The following is a 10,150-nucleotide window of genomic DNA, read 5'->3' as shown; positions in this document are numbered from 1 at the left end:
CAACATCCGAAGTGTTTTTTCAACTTTGCAGCATTCTTAGTTCTAAGGAGGAAAAAGAAATTAAGAAGAATAATAATAAAAAAAAAACAATGATTATATGACAGAAATAAAAATACGGAAATAATAAAATAGTGACATAGAGATTTACGTGGTTCGGTTTATAATCTATATCCACAAGATCAAACCCTAATAAAGTTGCATTAAGCTCTTATTTATCTGAATAATATTTACAATATAACATGCTTCTATTAAGAGAATCATGTTGGATACAAATAAACTTTTACTCTAGCTAGGTTAGCTAAGTGATAGTCTTTAACTATTTACTGTAACTTTGTGATAGTCTTCAAGTATGACTCAATGATATTCTTCAACTGTAAGTGAATGTGACTATTATTTTCGCAACTGCTCATGGTCTAGCAAAAGTAGCAGTAAAACAAGCTATGGATAAAGTTTAGATTGAAGAAATTCCAGAAGGCATCCGTGATGTTGTAATATTAGAGCTCCGTGCTCTAGGCATGTAGAGCTTTGTGCTCTTTTGTTCGAGTTTTTACGCACGTATTATTCAGTTTATGAATGAAGTTTGAAATTTTTACAAAAATAAAATAAAATAATTCTACTTAGTTAATGCAGGGCTTTCCATTGATGATTTCAAATTATATTTTAGATGTTGATTTATGTACAAATATATAAAAACTGCAATATTCATAAATAAAATCAACATCCAGACGTTGACTGTTTGGATTGTAGGGGTGCATGATGATTCTCTTTTTCTTGGACCCATCCTGACCCTTCGTTGATCCGTCCGCGTGTTACAGTGGAGAGCTGGGAATGTGTTGACGTGGTACAGTGGATCTGATAAAATGCTATCCGAACTAAATTTTTCATAAATCCGTTTGTTGGAATTTCCTACAAAAATTTAATAAACTAAAAATAATGTATTTCTTATATGTTAATGAAAAGAGTAAAGATATAAAAAAGATTTGAGTCCTCTTAAACGTGATGTGACATTTAAAATTACCAATAGATCAAAATTCAATAATGATCATCTTAAATTCAATAGTGATTTCAAAAGTCATATCACATTTGAAAGAACTCTAAGATGACTCTTCTTATATCATTACTCGAATAATAGAAATTTTCTTTAAACTAGTCTGAAAGAGGCATCCTCCAATCCATTTAAATTAGTGTCAAGTGTCTATAAACATTTAAAAAGTTAGTCTAAATTAGTAAGCCGCTATTAATGACTTTAAGAATTTAATGTACATTTTAAATATTTATAAACACTTTGCATTATTTTAAACGGATTGGAGAATATTTCCTTCAAACCAGTTTGAAGGAAATTTCTGTCCTTACTCGAATGATACATGTCACTTTTATAAATTAGTTGGTATTTTGTAAGAAGTTTCTATCCAAATATTTATTTGTTAGCTTTTTTTTTTGTTTACTCACTAAAAGTTAGGATCAACTCCAACCCTAAGTCCGACCTGATACTATAAAACATGTTTTTTCTTTTTTTTTTTTTAAAAAAAAGTTTTTTTTTTTTTTTTGTCCTTTTTCTGAGTTTTCTATTTTTCGAAACAAAAATATTAACAAATAATCTAAAACACAAAATACTCATAAAACATTTTAAATTACTTGTATAGTTTAAAGATGAGAACTAAAAAGTTAATTTTAGAAGGGGATGGCCCAATATATATATATATATATATATATATATATATAGACCTTAAATGGTTCAATCTTAGCTGATTAGCATCTCTTAGTTTCTATCACATATCAATTTAAAATAGTGAGGAAGGAAAGAGAGCCAAACAAATAAACCCTGAAAAATTTACAAACTGACGTGGCAGATTGTAAGTGGCAGACAAGGGAAAGAAAATTGCATTTTTTTTTTTTTTTGTTAATTTAAAAACCCTTGCCACGTCAGTTTAGAAATTTTTCTTAGTTCATTTATTTGGCTCCCTAACACTTCTCAAACAGAAAATAAAAGTACACCATCTAAAAATCATTAACAAACATATATATATATATAAAGGACAAACATTTTTACAATATCAAAATATTTTTTACAAAACAAAATTAAGAAAACACTTTTCAAAATTATTATCAAACATATCCGACTGTCATGTGATTGCCAAGAAATAAAACAAGTTGGTAGCCCAATAGTTATATATGCTCCATCATTCTTTCTCCATTCATGCTTGGAATGGAATTTTGTTGTTCATAAAAAAAAGAGAAGAAAAAAATATTATTAACCAAAAAACTTATAAATATTTCTTCAAGATTAAGTTGAGTCATAGTTTCACTCAAAATCATTTTATGCCGAAACAAATAGAACTTACATTAGAATTGAATTAAACTATAATCCAACTTAATCTTGTAAGAATATTTATAATACCTTTTTCTTTTTCTTCTTCTTCTTCTTCCTTTTTTTTTTTTTTTTTTTCAATAATGAAAGTATTAATGAATAGTAAAAAAACATAAAGCACTCAAAACTACTTTCATCTTTATATCACGTTATAATAGTTTTGTTTAATAAAAAAAATAAAAAATATGAACAAATAAAACCTAAAAAATATGTGCCTGACCCTCTTCTCCGCCTTTTTGTTAATTTAAAAAAATAAACAAATTTGTATATCAATAAAATTATTTGATATTCTTCTTTGTCCATTCCATCTTTTCACATGCCCAATCTATCTCCTCAACTCAAAATCCAGACCAAAATGTGTTTCACATTCCATCTTTTTGTTATTAAAAAAGTCTAAAAAGGAGCAGGAGAATTTAAAAATGAGGTTGTAGTGGTTGCCAAACTTCAACATAGAAATCTTGTAAGGCTATTGGGATTTTTGCTTGGAAAGAGAAGAAAAGATACTTGTCTACGAATTTATGTAGAACAAAAGTCTCGACTACTTTCTACATGGTTTGTCTCTTACAGGCATATATCTAATTTTTTTGTATGCCATATAAAATTAGATACGAGTTTTTCATTCAAGAAAGGCTCAATTAACAATTTGATTAACTATTAAAAAAATTCATTGAGTGTTGTAGAACTTAAAAGAGTAGAACAATCTAAATTTTATTTTCTTGATTAAATGAATTATTTTGATATATAATTGACTTTAGTTCACAATTCTAACGTCAATATTGAATTTTGGTGAATACATAGACATTGAAAGACAAAAACAACTGGATTGGCCAACACGTTACAAAATTATTAAAGGGGTTCACTACAAAAAAAAAAGAAAAAAATAGATGATTTTTTGCCTTGTCTACAGTAACACACTTTTTGCCATATCACTAATTATTGACGTGGTAATTATTGGCACGTCAAGAAAAAATTTATTGACGTGATTGTTATTGACGTGTCATTTTTGACACGTCAATAACTATTGACGTGTGATATGACATGTCAATAATTATTGACGTGTCATTATTTCACATGTCAAAAATTAATTAATCAATAATATTAATTATTTGTTTTAAAAAAATATTAGATAACAAAATTTAATTGGTACCTATATTAGGTAACAAAATTTAATTGGTACCTATATATATATATATCACGTTTTCAATATTGTAAGAGTATTATAAACTAAAAAATTAAAGTGTTTTTTAGTATTAACAATCTAGAATATTAATACATATATGTAATATCTTAGTCTAATTAAGTATATAATATTTTTTAAAAAATAAGTAATCATATAATTTTTTTTCTCTTATTATTTTCAATATTTTCTTGACGAGTCAAATGTAACATGTCAATAATTTCTTGACGTGTCACATTTTGACATGTCAATAATTATTGACGTGGCATTTTGGCACGTCAATAATTCTTGACGTGTAAAAAATGACACGTCCATAACGATTATTTTAATTAGAATTAAATATTAGATAACAAAATTTAATTGGTCGCTATATTAGGTAACAAAATTTAATTGGTATATGTATAAGTATCCTTTATTAAAAATTTAATTGGTACCTATATTAGGTAACACAATTTAATTGGTATATGTTGTTGTAAAACTGGTTAATGCATTAGCTATAAAATATATTTAGACAATGATAAATATGTACTCTTTTAATTTATTTCGAAACAATTATTCTCTATCACTATGAGAATAACTTCTATAGGGTCTTGGCACAAATTAAGGCCTTTGTACCCTCCAATAAGAAGGCGACACATCAGCGTGGAACACTATAACAAAAATATATTGTTCCACTTAATCTTTTTTCTTGAATACTTAAAATAAAACACCTTTTAGAATAGCCTTTTCATATTTTTCTCCAAAACTACTGTTGCCACCAACCTGCCACCAACCTGCCACCAGAGACAACGCCAGAGATGATGCCAGCCGGGTAAGAACCAAGTGTTAACAGAATAAATTCTATGATATCTATGATATCCATATCAGTAGCTAAGGATAAAGCCACAGTTGAAACAGATATTCAAAAGTGTTATACTAGAGTTCAAACTCATAGAGATAAGGTTGTTATTGAAGATGAGGGCAGTTGAAGATAATGTTATATCAAATCTTATCAAAACTTTTGAACTTGTAAATCTGATCTTTACATTTGTATAGTTATCTTTAATTAATATACTGCAGTTGTAAATCTATAAATATATTTTGAATAGAACTTTACTGGTATCGATTGAACTAGTCTCATTTCATATTTTTATCTTGGTGTCAGAGCCATATTGGCTAACCCCTTTCTATCGATCTTTTCTTTGTTTCTGTGAAACATTTTTCAATGGCTTTCTCAAGCTCTACTGTTTTCTCCTTACCTAGCCTCAATCCTTCAAGACTTGTCAAACTCGATGGTCCTAACTACTTAAGTTGGTCCACACAGTTTCTTCTTGTACTACGTGCTCATGACCTTGTTAGCATCGTGGATGGCACAGAAGTTTGTCCCCCTGAATATTCTGTTGATGCAGAAGGCAAACCAACATCTGTCCGCAACCCAAAACTTCTGGAATGGCAGAAAAAGGACCAGTTCATACTGGCCTGGATCAGTTCCACTCTCATTGAGAGGATCCTATCTACCGTATATGGCATGAATACGGCTAAACCAGTTTGGTCTTATCTTTCTAAAAGATTTGTTCCCAACTCACGCACCAGTATTTCTCATCTGAAATGTGAACTCCAAGCACTCCATCAAGGTTCCCAAAGCTGTTTAAACTTTCTTCTCAAGGCCAAGAGCTTGGCATATCAACTTGCTGCAGTTGGCAAGCGTGTGGATGATGAGGATCTTTTTTCCTATGTGGTTGGAGGTCTTACCTCATCCTACCATCCTTTCATCACCACTTTGAGCTTCATTACAAGGAACACACCTATTTCTTTTGATGACTTCCAAACAGAGTTGCTCAATTATGAGCAATTGCTTGACATTTCTCAGAAGGCTATTCAACTAGAAGGAGGTCAACTTGCCTTCTTTACATACAAGAGCAAACCTCAATAATCGCAGCAATATTCCAACAAGAAGTTGCAGTTCCATTCTTACAACAAGCAGCCAAATCGATCATTTTAGCAATCATCCCAATGTTTGCAGCAATCCTCAGGCACTCCACAGCAGCAGCAATCTCGATCCACTGGTACTCAACCATTTATGCCTCCTAACAGAGTTCCCTGCCAGATTTGGGGAAAGCCAAGCCATAGTGCTCTAGATTGCTATCATAGGATGGATTACTCATATCAGGGTCGTCATCCTCCTTCTCAGTTGGTAGCACTGGCCGCACACACTCATGATGATGTTGATCCCGAGCAACCATGGTACCTTGACAGTGGTGCTAATCACCACATAACTTCAAACCTTGAGAACTTAAGCCTACAGCAACCTTACAAAGGAGATGAGAACGTGACAGTGGGGAATGGAGGAGGCCTGCAAATAGCAAACACTGGTTCTTCTTTAGTCTCCACTTCCAAATCTAAATTTTGTTTACACAATATTCTCCATTGTCCATATGCTTCATCTAATTTATTGTCTATACAAAAATTTTGTAGAGACAATCATTGCTTCTTTATACTCACTGCTACTTGTTTTATCATTAAGGACATGCTGACCAAGGACATCCTCCTGCAAGGGCCGAGTGAAGCAGGTCTCTATCCTATTTACTTGAAGCAGCTACAGTCCAATAAGGTCAAATCCAAGGCTGCCTTCCTTTCATCAAATGAATTTTTATTGCATTTTTCTGCATTCCTATGAGTTACAGCACCTCTTGATGTTTGGCACTCTCGACTTGGACACCCAGCTGAATCTGTTATTCATCAACTCTTACAGAAATCCTTATTACCTTATTCTGGTTATGTAAAACTCAATAAGTTATGTGATTCATGTCAAGTGTCTAAAAGTATAAAATTATCATTTCCTACTTCTACTTGGATCTCCACACATCCACTTGAATTAATTCATTCAGATGTGTGGACATCTCCTATTGTATCAATTGGTGGCTGTAAAAATTATGTTGTTTTTATTGATGACTATTCTCGCTTCTCGTGGTTGTTTCCTTTACAAAAAAATCTGAAGTTCTTTCATGTTTTATTAAATTTAAAAATTTAGTTGAGAACTTTTTCTCTTGCCGAATGAAACAACTCCAAACTGATAATGGTGGAGAATATGTCTCGGCTATGTTTAAAAATTTTACAAACATGAATGGAATTTTACATAGATTGACTTGTCCAAACACATATGAACAAAATAAAATCTCAGAAAGAAAACACCGCCACATCACTAAGACTGGTATGTCCCTCTTAGCACAGTCCAATCTGCCTTCTTTTCATTGGGTAGATGCATTTTTAACAGCCACTTATTTCATTAATCGTATGCCCACTCCTATTTTGGATAATGTTTCCCCTTATTTCAAACTCTTCCAAAAACATCATGACTACTCAGTATTGAAAATTTTTGGATGTATTTGCTATCCCTTACTCCAGCCATACACATCTCATAAATTAGATTTTAGGAGTAAAATGTGCATCTTTATTGGTTATAGTAGTGGTCAGAAAGGGTATAGGTGTCTTGATCCCAAAGATAATTGTGTCTACATTTCATGTCATGTTATCTTTGATGAATTCCAATTTCCAGCAAAAGACACATCTGCTTCAGCCCAACTTGCAACGGAGACTCCTATTGGTATAGCAATTCCTTCTCCTCCAGGTATCTTATCTTCCTCTCATTTAAATACAACTTTATCTCCTGCTCATACAAATTCTGATATTGTTGTTGAGAATAGTACGTCTAGTACTTCACCTTCCGAGTTTGTTATTGACAGCAATTTGAATTCTCCCATATCTCTTGCTCATATCAATTCTGATTTGGTTGTTGAGAATAATATATCTCCTCCTACCACATCTGACTTGATCCTATCAACAACTCAACCAATTTCTCCACACTTCTCCTCTAGCCCAATAGCTCAGCCGCAACCCTCTAGGATGGTTACTCGATCTCAAACAAACTCCTTAACCTCGAAAAATTATCCCAACTTTCAATTATACTCTTCTACTAAATATCATTTTCAAGCACTTACCTCTATCACTCTTCCACTTGAACCCAAAACCTATACACAACCCATGAAGAACCAATGTTGGCTAGATGCTATGCGTGCTGAATATGATGCATTACTCTCCAATAAAACATGGACATTATGTCCTAGGCCTTCATGTAAGAAAGTAGTTCGCAACAAATGGGTATTTAAACTAAAGCAAAAATCAGATGGCAGCATTGATAGGTATAAAGCCAGACTTCTGGCTAAAGGATTTGATCAAGAAGAGGGTACGGACTTTAATGAAACATTCAATCCTGTCATTGAACCAGCTACAATTCGGTTGGTTTTAGCATTGGCGGTTCACTTTGGCTGCTTTATTCAACAATTAGACATTTTTAATGCCTTTTTGCATGGCTTTCTTGAGGAAGAGGTATTTATGGAGCAACCCAAAGGATTTGAAGATGCTATCTTTCCTAATCACGTGTGCCACCTTCATAAGTCACTATATGGTTTGAAGCAAGCTCCAAGAGCTTGGTTTATGAGTCTTTCTCAAGCCCTCTTGGACCTTGGTTTTTTAGGCTCAGCGGTTGATACCTCCCTATTTCATTATCACCACAAATCGGTTCAGGTTTTTGTGCTCGTTTATGTGGACGATATACTAGTCACAAGCAATTCCTCTTCTACTATTGTGACTCTCATCTCTCGGTTGAAGTGTGAATTTGCTGTTAAGGACTTGGGTCCTTTAACATACTTTCTTGGCATTCACGTTACAATAGGTCAACATGACTTGTTTTTATCTCAAACAAAGTATATTACCGATTTGTTACATATGACCAAAATGGAGGGTGCAAAACCAGCTTCTACACCATGTGCATTAGGAGGCAAACTCTCACGATTTGATGGAGACCCCTTCGCTGATCCTACAGATTATAGGAATATGGTGGGCGCTTTACAATATTGTATGCTTACAAGGCCTAACATTGCCTATAGTGTCAATCAATTATGTCAGTTTCTTCATGCACCAACAACACTTCATCTCACTGTCACCAAGCATGTATTACGCTATGTCAAAGGTACAACTACTTATGGATTGCATTATACAAAAGGTTCTTTGCAACTTAATGGATATTGTGACTCGGATTGGGTTGGAAGTCCTTATGATCGAAAATCTAATACGGGTTATGGAGTATATCTTGGTCCATGTCTTATTTCTTGGGCTGCTAAGAAACAAGCTGTGGTTCCAAAATCCAGTACTGAAGCTGAGTATTGGTCTATGGTTCTTGTGGTTGCTCAAATGTATTGGCTTCGCATGTTATTTAAAGAGTTAACCATTCCACTTGTTAATCGACCACGCTTATGGGTTGATAATCTTGAAGCTCTATCTTTATCTTTTAATCCAGTGTTTCATGCCTGTACGAAACACATTGAAGTTGACTACCACTTTATTAGAGAGAAGATTTTTAACAAAGATATCATTGCTCGATGTATTTCGACTCATGATCAATCGTTCGATATTTTCACCAAAGGCATGTCTAAAGATTGCTTTATCCTCTTACGTGACAAGTTGAAGGTCTTTTCTCTCCCTATCAACTTGAAGGGGGATGTTAACAGAATAAATTCTATGATATCTATGATATCCATATCAGCAGCTAAGGATAAAGCCACGGTTGAAATAGATATTCAAAAGTGTTATACTGGAGTTCAAACTCATAGAGGTAAGGTTGTTATTGAAGATGAGGGCAGTTGTAGTGTTATATCAAATCTTATCAACACTTTTGAACTTGTAAATTTGATCTTTACATTTGTATAGTTATCTTTAATTAATATACTGCAATTGTAAATCTATAAATATATTTTGAATAGAACTTTACTGGTATCGATTAAACCAGTCTCATTTCATATTTTTATCTCCAAGCTCCTCCTCCCTCTCTCTCACCGGCGGTAGTAGAGAAAATTTTTTTTCTCTGCTGCCAGGCAACAGAGAAAAGAAAAAAAAATTTCTCTATTCTTTGTTGCCCGGCAGCAGAGAAAAAAAAAATTTCTCTGCTGCCGGGCAACAGAGAAAATTTTTCTCTGCTATCGGAAATTTTTCTCTGTTGCTCGACAACAGAGAAAATTTTTTTTCTCTATTGCCCGGCAGCAGAGAAACAATTTTTTTTCTCTATTGCCGGGCAGCAGAGAAACAATTTTTTCTTTGTTGCCCGACAGCAGAGAAATTTTTTTCTCTATTGCCGTCGGTGAGAGAGAGGGGCGTCGAAGAGAGGGAGGAGGTGCTTGGTTCTTACCCGGCCAGCATCGTCTCCGGCATCGTCTCCAGCGTCGTCTCCGGTGGCATCTCCGGCGGCAGGTTGGTGGTTAGGGTGGTTTTGGAGAAAAATATGAAAAGGTTATTCTAGAAAAAAGATTAGGTGGAATACCATATTTTTGTTATAGTATTCCACGTTGATGTGTCACCTTCTTATTGGAGGGTACAAAGGCCTTGGTTTGTGCCAAGACCCTATAGAAGTTATTCTCTATGGCTATATCACATTTTCAATATTTTCGGCGTATTAAAACTAAAAAATTAAAGTGTTTTTTAGAATATTAATACATATATGTGTTCTCTTAGTCTTAAGTATGTAGTATTTTTTTTTTTAAAAAAAAATAAGGATCATATCATTTTTTTTCTCT

The sequence above is a fragment of the Corylus avellana genome, chromosome ca8 (genome assembly GCF_901000735.1).
Source record: "Corylus avellana chromosome ca8, CavTom2PMs-1.0".
Taxonomy (NCBI): Eukaryota; Viridiplantae; Streptophyta; class Magnoliopsida; order Fagales; family Betulaceae; genus Corylus; species Corylus avellana.
Note: the sequence above shows the minus strand (reverse complement) of the source record.